Below are 18661 nucleotides of genomic sequence, written 5' to 3' on the forward strand. Positions count from 1 at the left end.
AAGCTGGTCATTCGCAATGCCGGAGAAAACGGTAGTGTTGAACGTACATCAGTTTATAATAGGATAACGGATTTCGTAAGACAAATGTCATGAGAGAGAATAGTGTAGTCGGAAGTGCCCCAGGGAAGTGTGATAGGACAGCTGTTACTTTCTTTATGCATAAATGATTTGGGTGACAGAGTGGGCAGCATTCTGCGGTCGTTCGCTGATGTGTACAGGAAAGTGTCGAACACGAGAGACTGTAGAACGATAAAAGACGACTTAGAGAAAACTTCTAATTGGTGTGACGAATGACCACTGGCTCTAAATGGAGAAAAACGTAAGTTAATGCCGATGAGTAGGAAAAACAGGCCTGTAATATTCAGATATAGCATTATTAGTGCCCTGCTTCAAAGAACCATATCGTTCAAATATGTGAGCGTAACGTTGAAACGCGATATGAAACGCAATGTGAGGATGAGGAGTGTGGTAGGGAAAGCATATTCTCGACTTTAGTTTATTGAGAGAATTGTTGGTAAGTATTGTTCATTTGAAGAAGACCGCATGTGGACACTAGGGTTACTTACTCATGAATACCGCTCGAGTTTTTGAGATCCACACCGGGTCAGATTAGAGGAAAATATCAAAGCAGCTCAAAGGCGGGCTCCTAGTTTTTTTATCGGGAGGTTCGGGCAACACGCAAGTGTTACGGAGTCGATTCCGGAACCGAAACGGAAATCGCTGGAGGGAAGGCGGCTTTCTTTTCAAGTTACGCTATTGCGAAAATTTAGAAAATTGACATTAGAAGCAAAAAACAGAAAGCTGAACTATCATCCTACCTCAACAGAATTTTCTCGGAAGGAACAAAAGAAGAGACTCGAGAATTTAGGGCTCATGTGAGGCATATAGATAATTGTTTTTCCCTTGCTTGGTCTAGGAATCGAACAGGAAAGAAAGCGACCAGTTGTGGTACAGAGTAGCCTCCGCCAGGCACGGAACGGGGGCTTTCGGAGTTCATATGTTTATACAGATGCACGACATTAATGTAGAGTAATTGTCTTCCAGACAATTTACTATATGCTTTCACTTAATAATTTTGATTCTGCCTTAATCATTTGGAGTAGAGCTGAAAACGACGGGCGGCCGGAGTGGCCGTGCGGTTCTAGGTGCTACAGTCTGGAACCGAGCGACCGCTTCGGTCGCTGGTTCAAATCCTGCCTCGGGCATGGATGTGTGTGGTGTCCTTAGGTTAGTTAGGTTTAAGTACTTCTAAGTTCTAGGGGACTGATGACCTAAGATGTTAGGTCCCATAGTGCTCAGAGCCACTTTTTTTCAAAACGACGACAACGGCGTTTTAAACTGTTTCCTAATAGACCATGTAAACTTTTGTCAGGTCCCCACTAACAAAACTAAGGACAATATCGTGGTACAGGCTACTGTTTAATGAATGAAAGTGAGCTGCACCTGTAACGTTGTGATGTAGTGCAATGTGTACTCTTCAGAACAGTCTCTACGTCACTGCGTCGATCTTTCCAAATTGTCACTTAATATCACGGGGTCTATATCCCACAAAATATTTTCACACTCCAATGTAGAATCATATATTGCAATTTACATCCCGAAAAATGTGACTGTGCTAATTTCTTCGACGTATTTGAATTATAGGTTGCCTATTGTAATGGTTCTTTATTTACGTGACCACTACGGCACTCGAACCCCACCAGTTCTCGATACCAGTAATATCGTACTACTTATCTGCGAAGTAACAGACATATTTTTGTGACAATATTCACATCTGGTTTTATTACTGTATAGGTACTCCGATGTATCGATATATTACACTGATATGGTTCTTGTGTGTATTCATTTCCGTGAGACTGTCATAATCTTTGACTTACTTCTAACCGTTTTGGTGTGAATGCACACAGAGCAGTCTTTGTTCACTTTGCAGAGGTTAAATTGTTATTTCGCTTTGTAAGAGAAAGTCAAGTCTTGTGTATGGTTAAAGTGGAAATTAAATATATGTGGATTGATACAAAACTGTTTTCGTGATGATGTGACAATTAAGAAGAAGTATATGTGAATTTACAAGAAGTTTAATAAAAATGTGGATCGTGAACACCAATTCAAACATTTTTTCTACCATATCACTGTTCTGATCTGGGATTGTTTGATCATTAACACATTCCTGAAAAACGCATTTGTTAGGTCTTCAAATATTGCTAAAATACAGATCTGGACCTTCTAGCAGTCAAAGTGGGCCGGCCGGTGTAGCCGAGCGTTTCTAGGCGCTTCAGTCTGGCACCGCGCGATCGCTATGGTCGCAGGTTCGAATCCTGCCTCGGGCATGGATAAGTGTGATGTCCTTAGGTTAGTTAGGTTTAAGTAGTTCTAAGTTGTAGGGGACTGATGACCGCAGATGTTAAGTCTCATAGCGCTCAGAGCCATTTGAACCACTTTTAGTCAAAGTAGAATCAACCTAGAATCAACAAGATGAGCCATAACAACTTCGACGAAGTCTACGTGGAAATCCATACAATATAAATGCCAAACGTAATGACTTTTTTACAGTGAGTTCATTATTTCCATTCTGACGATACCATCCACAGTCAATAACTTTGTTGTTGCCTGATAAAGCGAACATATGCTGCGTGAGCAACATTATTAACCTGATTTCTAATCTGCTTTGCAAGTCGTGGTATTGTTAGACTATGTAAGTTACGTGTCAGTACAAATTCTCCGCCTCCGTAGCGTGTCGGTAGCGTTACCGCCTACTACGCAGGGGGCCGGGATCGATTCCCGGCGGGGGACTGAGTCTTGTGTGTCCTTCATCATCATTTTCTTCATCATTGACTCGCAAGTCGCCGGTGTGGCGTCACCTAAAGATGACTTGAAACATAACGGCCGAACTCCCCCGAATGGAGCCTCCTAGCCAACAATGCCATACGATCATTTACATTTTTTTTCCAGTACAAATTCTTTTGTTATTTAACTCCATTTGATAGAATGCCATTAATTCCGTAATGGTTGGCCCCTTCATCTTATGTGAGCTAGCACAGGGTGAGAATGTGGAAATCTCTATCGCATGACGTAATAAGACTACTGATTTTTTTCATTACACAGACAACGAACGATGACTTTTAATGTAGCTCTGTAATACATTCTGTTCATCTCTGGTCTCTGCCCTCACAGTCAGACTGAAAGTAGATGATTTAAAACATAATTTACTTTGCTTTCAACTAACTGTGTAAAATATCTTTACACCATATTCCGATAAGGGCACCTTTGCGATTAGGAGCACAGGTACTGCTTTGGAAATGTTTATCAGTGTACCATTTCCAAACCAGCGGTATCATTACACACGTATCACTACTGTCAATTCAAACGCTTTCTAATGCATACAGTGAGTTGATTACGATTTACACTCATGTTAAAAAAAAAAAAAAAACCGAACGCACTGAACGACTGGAGACAGGACGTTCATGTTCGCAGTACATGTACATTACTTCGTTATGAAGTAAGGATTAGCATTTCAGTCACCACCGTTCAGAATGTGTTCTGTTACCTAGTAGGCACAGCGTCTGCCACGGGCCCTGATAACTTTTTCCATGCCTGATGGCATCCACACGTGTAAGACGCGGTAGCGCGATCGTTTCTACATTCACGTGGTTCCAAAATTCATTTGTGGTGGTTCGCACTGAGTCGCAGCACTGCACCCCTCGTTTCGCCAAACCCTACACATATTCGACTGATCTAGTGATCTGGCGGGCCAGGACTAAAGCCTGACCATCGTGTGACACCAAGAAGGCATGCATAGGCCTGGTGAAAAATGGCGTCTGGGATGTTGTGCAGAAAGGGTATGGCTACAGGTTGCAGAAGGTCATTCACATAGGTCACACTGGTCACAGTACCGAGGACATTCACCAACTGTGGTTTGTGGTTGTACTCAATAGTACCCCACGCCATAAGGCCTTGAGCTGGCGCTGTACGTGTTGTGCGAATGCAGCACCATGCTGCCGCTCTCCCGATCTGTGGCGAACAAAAATGTGGCCATTATTTTAAAAGAAACAAAACCGGGATTCGTACAAAAACAGTATCTGATGCTATTTCTTTCCTAAATGGCGTCGTTACACACACAATTTCCGTCTAGCTTGTTTCTACACATTCCTCAAACGTAGGCAGAGAAGTGTACGACGTGCACATAGGCCGTGCAGTATTAAACAGCGGACTGTCACACCTCATAGTGTACGATGTGTTACACTGTTGCGCAGATCCTAGGAGGACATACATTTTTCCTACAATGCCATTCTGATGAGGCGTCATTCTTCTCTGGGTGGTGCAACCTAACCTATCTGGTCGTGTTGCAAGTCCTTCCGTAAACGATTCTGCACACAGCCGTTGCGCTGCCAAATTACTTCGTCCACACAAGCAGCAATTGCCTGGATGGATGTATCACAGTCTGTCATGCTAATAATGCGCACCCTTTCAAACTCACTGATTTGACGGTATGGTTCGCGCATACGTCTGTGAGGCATCCAGCATGTCTATTCAAGTGACACCGAGTCATTACCTTCAGTTTATAGAGACAACGAGAATCGGAAGCACATTATACTGGTAGGTGGTCTTGCTCCGCGATATCAACGATGTTGACCTTGAAACCGCTGGCCGACTTGTTTCAAATACTAACCTTTTCTTCAGAACATACTAAATTACAGCTCCTGTACATATGAAAGTCATCTCTCTAATCGTTCAACACGTTCTACTATATTCTGAACATCACTGTAGTATAGACACATTCTAAAATGAACTTCTTTGTACATATTTCAGAGGATGTACGAAATTTACTTACGTTTAATTGTATCCACAATAGCTTTAAGTTGCTTTATTTACCACCAGTATAAAGTATAATGCCATGTATTAAAAATTCAAGTCACGTATTAAAATAGAGATTGACTTAATCGTGGCCAGAAGGGGACTGTTTTACGACGTTAATAACATTCATTTCAAAATATTAATTCTTGTCACTGCGCAATGATAACTGATCCGGTAGGAAGAATGTGAGGTGAGTGATGAGATGCTGGGCACATTAAATCCAAAAACATAGTCTAATACCTTTTATTAAACGTTAACTAAAGTACACTTGACGTAAAGCATTACAGCATCAATCACGACGGAAAATTGAATTTGGAAGCAATTATTATGTACTTGGTTAGGTAAAAGGTGCTAAGGCATAGATTGAGGAAAACAACTTTTCTCCAAAATTCACCGTCATACATTTCTGTATTTAAATCGACTGGCCTTTAATAAGTTGTAAATACAATACCATCACATTTACTCATATTCAGGTACACGATAGTACAAAAAAAGCCAGCATAAGGCAGCCACATCGCTGTTTCCACGGTCCCACGGCCAGCAGCAAAGGTATGAATACAATAAAATAAGGAAAAATGTTTAAATATTGAATTAAGCGGTACTCAAGTTCTAGTCAAGTCTCACAAGTAACGATTATTGCTATAATGGTCAGATGCCCATTTCGCAACCATAAGGAAATATCTTCAGGACAAACATCATTGTAAAGACAAATCTTGAATGTACCTACTTGAAGTAAGCTTGAATGGGCCTGACCGGTAACGTGACGGAATTTGCTTCAAGCAGTCGGTGCGGCAGACAGGTAGTAGTGCATAATAATCACTTATAATAACGGCTAAGGAAACTTTACATATGAGGGACACCAGTAATCAATATGGTGTATTCAGTTACCCTATTTAAAAGGCAGAGTATAGAATTTTATTTTTCGGGTGCATCAACTAAACGAGGATCATAGCACTGTTTACCTCAAGCAGAATGATTTCAGAGGCAATTTTAAGACGCGTAACATGCTATTCACAGTAACAGCCATCTGACAGTTTGAAGTTTGAGGAATGTAAGTGATCGAATTTCGTAACAACAGAACTGGCAGCAGTCATAAAGTGATGCAAATAAACCTATCAGTAAGATTTCTATCCAACACAAGATTAAGGTATTTGAAGAGTTATTTACAGTCGACAACCTTTGAAATGTAGTTGTCACAACAGTATGTGAACAAGTCAGGTGGAGGGAAACGAGCCTTAATGCAAACAAGTAATGACTTACTTATGAAAACACAGTCCCTGAGGGTCACACAGTTCACTCACATGCATCAGCTAATAATTTACCTTAATACCTGCCTTAGGACAAACCTAAATTTACAAGATTAAACGGTAGTAAGTGGTAGAAAAAGAATTCACCTTTCGAGATAGCGGCAGCCTCAACAGATAAATACCCACAAACGTACAGACTGCAAGACTATTGCCTTAAGATCTCCATAGTACCGTAAATTACATACACGAAGAAAGCAACTCATTGATATTCGAAACTGACTGTACCAGACGGTACAGTCCCCACACAAATAGGCAAAAAATTTAACCGCTAGCTACAATTACAAGCATATTATGAAAGCAAAACGGTTCAATAAACCTTGAATCGCTACAAAGGGCTCCGTAATTTCTGTATTATATGTACACAATTATTACACCAGATGAAGAGGATAATGAACCATTACAGACCGACTAAATTCAGAATTCTACAATTCGCCAAAAGTGCATTTGAAGCGAATCGACGGTGCGGTCGCTCAACGGACTTCAATGCAAACTTGAGATTCACAACTGATAGCGCATTTCCCAGTGTCAGCTGCTACTGCCATCGGCACGTCAGAGGCGAACATACAAACATACGTAGCCACGGTCTTGCATTCGCTATCATACGCCGACTCAGCTGTTTACACTCACAGAGAACTTCCGATCCAAATACAACTACCCTCTCTCGGCCTGCGCAGACGAACTTTCCTTTATCACTAACGGTACTGTCCCTTCGCGACCGGCCATACACCACAGATAATCCAGCGTGCCGCTCTACCAATTCTAACCTACAAGGACATCGATATAATTGATGCACGCTTCAGTAACTATTTACATATCGTGAACGTTCATTAGCATACCTGACGTAAGAGGCGAAATCCAACGTAGTACGGCACATATTCGGTGTCACTACAATATGTTATTTCACACAAGGAAACTGCTGAAGATGTGTTAACATATGATAATGAAGCACCTTGTATATACTTAGATATATGACTTCAAATCACACCTAAGTTCAGAAATCGAGTCATGGTTCGCAAGGAGTTGGGATATTAAAAGAAGAAGTTAATGGTGTGAATATGTAGATCCATCAGAAGATCTGTTACTGATATGTGATGAACATAGGTAATCAAAATATAATGGCGGAACATATAAATAGTATTACTCAAAAATTACTTGAAACATCTGTCAAACGTTGCAGAACGTATCCTGACAGCTTCTAAACGTTTCTTCCATAGAGCATAATCTGGGGTAATTCGATTTGGTAACTCCTAATTTGGGAATGCTTAGGCCTTGTAAGAGTTTTACTTACAACATAAAAGTGCTGTAATCAATTGTGAAATGGTATCTCTACTGCGATTCCAGACTGTCGAGGATGATGATGGCCGTCACATTCAGCAACCTTTGTAACCGTGAACGTAAAAGTGGTACTCAAAAAACAAATTTTAAAGTTCCATTTTCCTACGATCACACGTTTGTCATGGGATCACGGGTCCTAAATTAGTGAAAATTTAATTGTAACCACTTGAACATCGTTAGAGAGTTTTTTGAGCCCTTGTGAGAAATTATCCCGTTTTATCTATTTCCATTGTTGCAGAAAGATTTTGCATAGCGTCGACGACGTTGTACAAGATTGCGGTATACTACAGAAAGAACCTTTTACAATTGTGTTAGTTGTAATAAAGCGCACGGCGTGTATACTTCAACATATTTTTAAAAGCTTTAGTTAATACTAAGAAGATCAAGTGACCAGACTGGATTTCTCTCCGGAGCTCAAACGCTCGCAGCTGGTGATTCTAACTCGGCAGTTACAAGTGATTTATGAGGCAAAAGTTACAGGGCGCCCCATTTTTATTTTATTGGTGGTGGCATCGCGTGCGTTACGGCAATCGATAGTCGCTTATTTCCGCATCCTGAGGGGATAATTCTTCTGTAGAAAGTCAGTGTTATTTTCGTTCTTCAGTTAGACTCCACCTTATATCATCGTCATATGTCTAATGGGGGGGGGTCGGATGGGGGGGGGGGGGAGACCCAGGACGTTTATCACATCTACTTCGGCTGCCCTCGAAACAGAAGTAAATCTGACTAGCTGATCACAGAGCTCGCCCGCATGCATCAACCACTTCCTTCTCATGAGTTGTTCCCAAAGGATGTTGTTGTTGTGGTCTTCAGCGAGACGACTGGTTTCTTGCAACTCTCCACGCTACAGCATCCCGTGCAAGCCTTTCCACCTCTGAATGACTACAGAAAGCTACATCCATTTGAACCTGCTTTCTTCATTCATCTCTTGCTATCTCTCTCTCTCTCTCTCTCTCTCTCTCTTTCTCTCTCTCTCTCTCTCTCTCTCTCTACGGCTTCCAACACACCCCACCCCATAATTCCCCTCAAATTCAAAACTTTCTTGCTCTCTCTCTCTCTCTCTACGGCTTCCAACACACCCCACCCCATAATTCCCCTCAAATTCATAACTTGCAATGCCTTGGTGTCTCAGAATGTGTCCTATTAACTGATTCCTTCCTTTAGTCAAGTAGTGCCACTAATTTGGTTTCTCTCCAATTCTATTCATCTCCTCCTCACTGAGTATGTGATATAACCATTTAATCTGTAATGTTCTTCTGTAGTACGACATTACACAAGCGTCTAATCACTTACCCTAATCACTTTTTATCGTCTATGATTCCTTTCCATTCATGGCTACACCCCAACAACCACTTTCAGAAAATACTTACCAAAACTTAATCTATATTCGAGGTCAACAAAGAGCTGTCATGCCAGCAGGCGTCTAACAGTAAATACACAGGGTCTTTAGAAGGGCGTCTAGCAGTAGATAAACGATGAATCTGGCGTATGCGTGCAACGTGCCTTTCGTAAACATTTTGAGATTCAGCAATGATATTCAGTTCTTGCTTATGGAACAACAGTCCGAACTACCGAAACGTCGAACATTCGGGTAGCGGTGTTCAGGCAAGAGATCGCCGTTCGTCACGAAAGCATGCCTAAAGCTGACCACAGTTAAAATATCGAATTTACGATAATACACACATAAAAAAAGTGTTGCATCACTTTGGTTCCGAGAGCTCCGTAACCTGTACAGGAAATTAGAATAGAGATCGACATAAACATCATTGACGCCCTATTAATTGCTCATGAAAACTTCACATTGCATGTTGTGCCACCATACAACGTGAACTTCAGAGGCGGTGTTCCAGATTACTGTACACATCAGTTGAACGCCTCTTGCATTGATACATGTCAGTAATCGTCGTGGCATAAGTTCATCAAGGCACTGTTGACCAGATTGAACCACTCCTCGACAGCGATACGGCGTATATCCCTCAGAGTGGTTGGTGGGTAATGTCGTCATAAACAGCCCTTTTCAATCTATCCCAGGCATGTTCTATAAGGTTCATATCTGGAGAACATGCTGGCTACTCTAGTCGAGGAATGTCCTGATCGCGAAAGAAGTCATTCACAAGATGTGCACGACGGTGGCGCGACGTGTCGTTCGTCAAGACGAATGCCTCGCCGATATGCTGCCGATAGCGTTGCACTATCGGTCGGAGGATGGCATTCACGTATCATACAGCCCTTACGACGCCTTCCATGACCACCAGTGGCGTACCGTCGGCCCCACATGGTGCCACCCCAAAACAGCAGGGAACCTCCACCTTGCTGCACTCGCTGGACAGTGTGTCTAAGGCGTTCAGCGTGAGCGGGTTGTCTCCAAGAACGTCTCCGACAATGATCTGGTTGAAGGCGTATGCGACACTCATCGGTGAAAAGAAAGTGATGCCAATCCTGAGCGGTCCATTTGGCATGTTGTTGGGCCCATCTGTACCGCGCTGCATGGTGTCGTGGTTACAAACATGGACCTTACCATGGACGTCGGGAGTGAAGTTGAGCAACATGCGGCCTATTGCGCACAGTTTGAATCGTAACACGACGTCCTGTGGCAGCATGAAAAGCATTATTCTAGTTGGTGTCGTTGCTGACAGGGTACCTCCGAGTCATAATCCGTAGATAGTGGTCATCCACTGCAGCAGTAGCCCTTAAGTGGCCTGAGTGAGGCATGTCATTAACAGTTCCTGTCTATCTGTGACTCCTCCATGTCCGAAGAACATCACTTTGGTCGCCAGGACACTTCCCTTGTTGAGAGCCCTTCCTGGCACAAAGTAACAATTTGGGCACGATCAAACTGCTGGACTGACCGTCTAGGAATGGTTGAAGTACAGATAACTCGAACCGTGTACCTCCTTCCTGGTGGAATGACTGCAACTGATCGGCTGTCGGACCCCGTCCATCTAATAGACGCTGCACACCACGGTTGTTTCCATATTCGGGCGGGTTTAGTGACATCTCTGAACAGTGAAAGGGACTGTGGCTGTGATACAATATACACAGTCAAAGTCAATCTTCAGGAGTTCTGGGAACCGAAGTGATGAAAACTTATGTTTGTGTTTCCTGAAGTCCTCCAGCAGAAGCTGGGTAAAACGCCTCGATTATGGTGTAGTCGTGAATGTTCGTCATATGCCAGATATAGTATTTCATAAATAAGGAATTGTTGTGACTTGTGTAAAATATTCAGTTTTCTTTTGCTATTATTTCGTTTGTTATTCAAATATAAATTCATCAAAACATTTTGGAACACACCGTACCTAGCTAAAGGTGGGATAGAAGATTTTATTTTTTAATGCATTATGCTTAGAGACACTGAAAAACCTAGTATCTCCAATAAAATTTTGCTGGCTAAACTTTCTGCAGTCAAATAGGTTGAAAATTTGGGAATTATTTCAGTTATTTTTGGATCTAGGTTTCTAGTGACTGTAGCACTTTGGCATCTTTTTCCTTTTTTAAGTGCACAGCATTCTCTACAAATATGATTACTGTAACTTTTCCCTGCACCAGTTGAAAGGGAGCTACTGTTCATGAAAAATAACAGTGTTTCCCATTTTCTGCAGAATCGCGAAGTACTTAGTTTCTGAGCACTTTTATTTCAGTTTATGTTTATGTAGTAGAAATACGTAATATATTAGGTAATATGTTTAAATGAAGATGATACTTTGCTGTATTGAACTGCTCGATGTGCAGTTAGGCGTTTCTTGCGCTCCATCCATCATAATTCGCCCTTCACTAAAGGTGAAGCGGCAGGGTATTTCAGCTTTGAAGCATGCATATTTAAAAACTACCTCATTCAGTCACTGTGTTAACCAAGAGCATACTGAAATGTTGTGCGCTCGAATTATTTATGAGAAAACGCTTAAAGCTTTCTAAATAAAACTAATGATATTAACATTCCATTCGTTTATTCTTCTTTGCTACATATTTATTTCTTAAAATATTCACGGCGGCAACGAAAACATTTTTCCCAACGAGAGACCAGCTTGTTGAAAGCGTCACTATAGAATGTCTGACTTTGTTGACGGAGCCACAACCTCACGTCTGCTTAAGCCGCTTCGTCCTCGAAAGAGTTCTTTAACTTTTGAAAACAGACAAAAATCGGATGGGACCGAGTCGGGCGTGTGGAGAACCATCGATGACAGTGAACCGAAGAAGTCGGATTGATGCAGATGTCGCAACATTCGTGTGTGGTATGGCATTGTTAGGCGGAGGTAGAGGATGCTCCGTGTCTGGACGAACTTTTTGCATTGGAAACTTAATTACAAAACGCTGTTTCTCATTTAGCGACGTAGTTGCTTCTCGCAATGCAGTGTTGTACCCCACAGTTGGGAATCCTCTAACAGCAGAGGGCGGCAGATATATGGAAGTGATGAGTAGCGATGTGGAATACTAGTTACGGTTAGCACACAAAAAAAATACAGAAGAAATATTTTCCAGGAAGCATGTATCGCGTAACCAGCAACAGAAACCTGAAGTTATTAGCTGAGGTAGGTAAATCTAAACTGGTAGTAAATTATACTTGTATAATGAATCCATCCCATAAAATTGAAATATAAGTCGCTTTATTACTAATAAAAAGGACCTTAGCATTTCATTATAGTTATCATTAACAGTTCTGGATTCGTAATACTTCCGACAGTGTGCTTAAGCCTTTGCCACACTTGAGGTGGCTATCTGAGTTACTGCAGTGTTTTGCTGGGTCAATTTCCTCGGTGTCACCAGAAATGCCTTGTTCAGAATAATCAGGTTAGGGAGATCGAGTGAGTCCCATATTAACCTTTCTTTCCAACAGTGAGTCAACATTATCCAGTTAATTGGTTTCAACATTTGTTTCCTAAATAAGTCCAGTAGAACCTATCTCTAATAATTTCAATAAAAACCTGCTTGCCGCACGGGGTAGAAGCGCGGTCTAGGGCGTCTTGTTACGGTCCGCGCGGCTGCCCCCGTCGGAGGTTCCAGTCCTCCCTCGGGCATGGGTGTGTGTGATGTTAGTTTAAATAGTGTGTAAGCCTAGGGACCGATGATCTAAGCAGTTTGGTCCCATAAGATCTTACCACAAAAAAAAAGAACTTGCTTCTTCTACACTTTCTTCATACAAAACTTCTCGCAGTTGGGTCCCCTGCAGTTCTAGAAAATGGAAACCAATTAAAATACGGTTTTTTGCAGGAGAACGGTCCGCCACAGCAAATATTATATCGTCATGAAATAACGAAAAGAACTTGCTCACTGGCTGGATTTTGATCTTCCAAATTCTGTACACGTTTTGTGGCACACTTGCCGAGTAACTGGCACCGAGAAACATGTGGCACCTGTGGACTGCGGACACCTCCATTATACAATGCCATAATAAACTGTTCTCCAGCTTTTATTGTACCTCTACGGGAGCATCTGCTATCTTTAACGTTCCAGGTACTGAGTTTAGGTGTTCGTGTTCCTTAAAACACTGTCCAGTCGCATTAATGTGAACGCCTGAATAACCACCATTTTGCAGAGCGAAATGCTGTGAGACGTCCGAGGTTCTGCAAGATACGGACAGGGATGTGGAGCCAGGCCACTCAATGACATGGCCAGTAGCACTAGGTTTCTCGCTTCAGGATGCGTGGCACAAATAATCCGATATAGGTGGTCCCACTGATTTTTGGTTGGACTTAAATCCAGGGAGACTGGTGGCCAGGGGGGTATGGTAAATTCATCCTAGCGTCTCCGAATCACGCATGTATACTGCGACACGTTGCATTGTCCTGCTGCTAAATGGCTAACGCACCGCGAAAAAACGAAGTGCAAGTAACGGATTGTTGTGCCCTGCGGTCGGCAGGGAAAAGAGCTAACAATTTGGACAAACCTTATTATAGCTAAAGAAAAAAAAAACGCCTTCTGGCCGTACCCTAAGTTTTAAACGCAAGAACAACAAGAAAATCCACAACTCTTGTGGTGACAAACCAAATAAGGAAACAGAATAATAGAAGAAAAATACTGACAAAAATCTACTCTACACAATACAAAATACAACGTGCTACTACAATGCTAGGGCTAATTACTGGCCGGAGCTGTTCCTAGCAGTTGGTAAACTCCGCTGGTCTGACGGTCTAGACGGGTTTATAAGGCCAGGTCGGCGGAATGCTACATCGGTCTTATGGGTCCGATTGGTGGGACAATGTCACGTGCTGTCTGGCGATGTGTCTCTCCGCGCTGCTGGAAGGGGTGTAGCAACCCCTCTCGCGCGTCGGTTCAGCGGGCCCTCTAACAATAAGGGGCCGCTACGGCACGGAGGACATAGTCCCAAAGGACTGATGCTTTCTTGTGTTGCTCCACTGTGCCTTCGAGTATGACGAAATCATGCAAGGAACACCACGAAAACATTCCCTGAATTATAATGCTTGCTCCTCCGGCCTAGATCCTTCCTACAACTGATGCAGGGTGTTTGAATTCAGATATCCCACGCCAATGGAGCATAAAACGTGAATCATCTGAAAAGGCCACCTGTCACCAATCAGTGGGCCTTAGGATGCGTCACTAGCGTGAAAATTCACTACTCTGTCACCGATAAACAGCAGGCAGAATGATTGTATGACGCAGGTGTCTGTTGCGGAGGAGTAGCAACGTTTGGTGAACAGTCATTGACGAAACACTGTTGGTAGAAATTTGAATTATCTGGGCAATCAGCTGCTCGGCAGCAACTCGTCTATTCACCCACTCACCCATGGTATTTGGTGCGCCACAGTTGTCTCTGTGTCGGCTTTGGATAGTGCCATTTTGATACTCAAGGTATACTTTAATCACAGGAACACGAAGATTTTACAAACTTAGCTATTTTGAAAATATTTCCATCCTTGGCCCCGTTTCTGCATTACCACGGCTGCACTGCTCCCGCGTCATCTCGAAACTGTCCATACACCCTCCTGTTTAGTGCTGCCTCCTAACATCTGTAAGTGATTATTGCATGTCGACGTGAAACATAGTCGGAGATCACATTAATGTGATTCCGATGTACTTTAACCAATCCTAAACGGCATTCATCTACAAAACTCCTGCGCCATGTGTATGTGGTTAGCTGGTGTCATATGCCACAAGAAATGAATAAATAAAAAAAAAAATTTCACGCTTTCTGACCTGACTGTGTTAGCAGGTATTGAGAGTAATGTCAGTAGTGCTGCATATGCTGCCCATGACGCAAAGATGTCGTAATAAAATTTGTAGACATCTGCCAATTCCTAGAAAGGAGAGAGATGCGACAACTCCAAGTGAATATGAAATTAATATTATCCGAGAAGTCTGAAGAATGTCCGATATTTTTAAACTTTTTTTACTGCGGGCTGTTTAGCCCACATAATCTTTGTTAAGAATGCTTGGTTTTCCAATCTTCTCACAGAACAAGATACAGGCTTTCTTTCCGACAGCGTGACTGGACCACAAGGCCCGTGTTCTGCCGACTGGCGCTGACCGCCGTGGGCGCTGTGGAGGCGAGGCGCGACCATTCGCGAAACTCTGGACTTCGGTGAACAACTGGAGGTATGATAACGACGATGGCTGTCCATCGGATGCTGGAGTAATACGATAGCACGGCGACCGCAAGTTACAGTTTCCGACTCGAACCTCTGCTGGTGGCTCGAACGATGCGTACAAGTAACGCCGCAGTGACTTTATTTAGCTGTCTGGCAGCGAAGGTATGCACCGCTACTTAGCACAGTGCTGCGTCGATAGGTCGCAACGAGAGCCCTGCAACATTTTGACGTAACGTTCGTCGTCTTTCTGACGTCGTGTCGGCTACGTCGTTAGCGGTGTGCCTTTAGGACGGTGATTTGGGTACCATGTCGCGAATTTCCTTGCGGCCCCGATCTGCCGCAAGTCAGTTTCTCTGCGTGCGACAGTGTTATAGTCAATGGCAAAAGACTTAAAAATGTAATGAGTAAATGCTGAAATTTTTGAGACACTGTCCGCGTAAAAAACAGCTGTTGATAAAAGTATAATAAAATTGTTCCAATAATTGCAGTCTTGATCTCGTATCATTTATTTCATACGGTGACTGTTTTCGATCTCTTATAGGATCACCATAGGGCAGCTTTACTTTTTGATGACAGCAGGAGACGATAGCGTTGAGCAGGACACTCTGGAAAGAAGTGACGAACACTGCAGTGTAATGTATAAAAGTTTCGATGACGATCCTATAAAAAATCTAAACCGGTCATCGAATGCAGTAAGTTATATGCGTTCAAGACTGCTTTTACAGAGATAACGTATCAAAGTAAATAATGATTTGTTATGGCTTAATTCGTTTTGTTTAACTAAAACTTAACGGACGTTGCAGACGGCAGGACCTCTCTAATGTATCCCACTAAAATGGAAGAAAAGGAGTAGCAATTGGAACTGGGTGTGAGCTGCTAATGTACAATCATCTGAAGAATAATCATTCATAAGCAATGATACATCACAGCGACCAGAGTAAGAGTGCAGCATGGAAATACATAGTCAACTAATTCTAATTTGAATAACTTATTCTACAGATGGACGAAAGAGACTTGTGTGTTACCTGTTTCCGTAAGCGTCAGGATCAAAGTCTTCGTTGACAAGCAGATAAGATTGGTGACGGCGGATATTATGACGTACAATACGAAAAATTGTTTGCATCATGCCGTCAGACATTAATCGGGCTTCGTGAAAGAAATTTAGACCACAAGATTCGAAATTGGAAGCTGCAAATCTGTATGTAATAGCGTGGATTCACACGTCACCAAACCAATCACTTACGAATTTAATAGAAACTGAAACAAAAAATATGGTTTATTTATTAATAACAGTACCTCGAACGCTTACAGTAAAGTAAAATTTGTGTATTCCAAAATACAAGGTGTTTCAGAAGTGATAGTCAATATTCAGGAATATGATGGGAATGATCATTCGAAACAAACATGGGCCCCTAGAAAGAAAATTTGTGTATTCCAATATACAAGGTGTTTCAGAAGTGATAGTCAATATTCAGGAATATGATGGGAATGATCATTCGAAACAAACATGGGCCCCCAGAACGCATACTTTAAGAGCTATAAGAACTGGTTCACCTTCGTTACTTTGAAACAAAACCCTTGCAACGAAAAAGTGGCCATAATTTTATTGCAGGGTATCAACAATATTTGCCAGTGAGTCAATGGAAACAAGCCTTCTGTTTGCATTAATTACATTTCTTGTTGCACTAGGTCAATGTACGACAGGCCTTCACTCTTCTAGTAAATTAGTTTTACTCCTTTGGACAATTTACGGCTGCAATCATGTAAGAAACTGATTCTAAGGAATTGGACTATTCTTTTCGTCTCCAGAATACATTCTCTTAAACAGCAGAGAGTATATTCGAAAGCTGCATCTCATCTACAATGTTTGCAGCATCGGACTCATTTTTAACCTGCTAAAAAACCGATCGCCAATCAAAACCTGATATTCAATTTTGAAATAATATTTGGTAATTCAATACTTTTGAGACTGATTACCTAAAATGTTACCATGTAGCATTTATCTCGCATGTGGGCACATTCGTGACATCGATCAATATCAGCAACGTGTATACAGCTGTCTGAGATACCCATTGAATAGCATACCACTTCCTCACAGTGACATTAGACACCCGAACTGTCTAGCTTTGGCAGGAACACTGACTTAAGGCATCTGTTCAGGTAATGAACAAATCTAGTCCTCGAATACGTGGGCGCTCTCAGTATAGTAACACATGGGATCATTGGAAAAATCTTAAAGCTCACACGTACTACACAATATTCAATCTGTGTATCATTTATTTCCTTAAGAACGGTTTCCAAACAGAAAGGGAAAGGGTCCTAGTTATTACCTTCAACAACACAATTTCAGGTACAGTTTGCGCATCTATGAAGTGCAACCTTTCCTTAACCTTACCAGTAATTTGTTCACATTGTAGTACTTCAGTTATTGTTAATAAAACCAGTAAATATTTTCATAATCAGATAACTTTTATTATTAGGATTGTGATTATGAGATGAATTATGTGACAGTGGTCGACAGCAGACTTCGAGCACACGATGTATAAATTCCACAAATCTATCGGTTTACAACAAGGAGAACTGATTCATGCACTTCTACTAAATTAATGAAACATTGCATCATCTGTAAGCGATGATGCTTTAAGCCCAGAGTTAATGAATTGTCTAGTATTGTACAAGCGTGGTTCAGTTACAAATTCCTCTAATATAGTTCTTCCTTCCATATAAAAAACACCATAGAGCACTGCGCAAACATTGCACGCTGTTGTCCATCAGGGGCAGCTAAGATAGCCTCGGATCACTGCAATATGATGATAGTCTAAAGGCTAGTGGCTGACTTATGGCTGTCACTCCACTATGTCAGGAAAAACTGACTATATCCTCGATCCCGCAGCCACACGCATGTATGATTAAATGAAATAGAAATTCTGACATCGACCGAATCGGACATTGAAATTAATTCAGTGGTGACCAGCGAAAGTTTGTATCTGATAGGAACTCGAAACCGGATTGCCCACTTTCAGTGAGCAGTCACCTTGATAGCCCTGAGCGCACTTCCTGTCGCACCTTAATTCCCAACTTGCCGCACGCAACTTACGTAGTGCTGATTTCCTCACTAGTTCGGAAGAGAGAGCGCATCCGCACGGAAATGGTCTTGATGGCCGTCATACCGACAAACGCCAGGGGCACTAACATCAGGGGCGCAGTGGGACCTGTGGTAGGAACTGAATGCGGCATGCCAACAATGGACAACGTGAATAGTACTGCAGTCCATCTGCCTCCGCACGTACTCACAGTCTTCCATGACGGCGATGGCATTATCCAGGAAGATGATTCTCCGTGTCACAGGGCAACACTCGAGCTACAGGGATTCGAGCAGCATGACACAGGCCGGCACGGCAGGGGCCTGTCTTTTGTATCCCATTGGGACATGTCTTGTATGGTATCGGCTGCCATGTCAGCCACTGCATGCCACCATCGTGTAATTTTGCAGAAAATGCGTAACCTGTCGTAGATATCTCGTGATACACATCACCGGAATTCTACCAAGGAATTTTTGCGATCGCTCGGTATTTATAGTTGTACTCCTTCCCATAGGTGAACCAACACACTATTACACAGGTGGTC

Source organism: Schistocerca americana, chromosome 3 (genome assembly GCF_021461395.2).
Source record: "Schistocerca americana isolate TAMUIC-IGC-003095 chromosome 3, iqSchAmer2.1, whole genome shotgun sequence".
Lineage (NCBI taxonomy): Eukaryota > Metazoa > Arthropoda > Insecta > Orthoptera > Acrididae > Schistocerca > Schistocerca americana.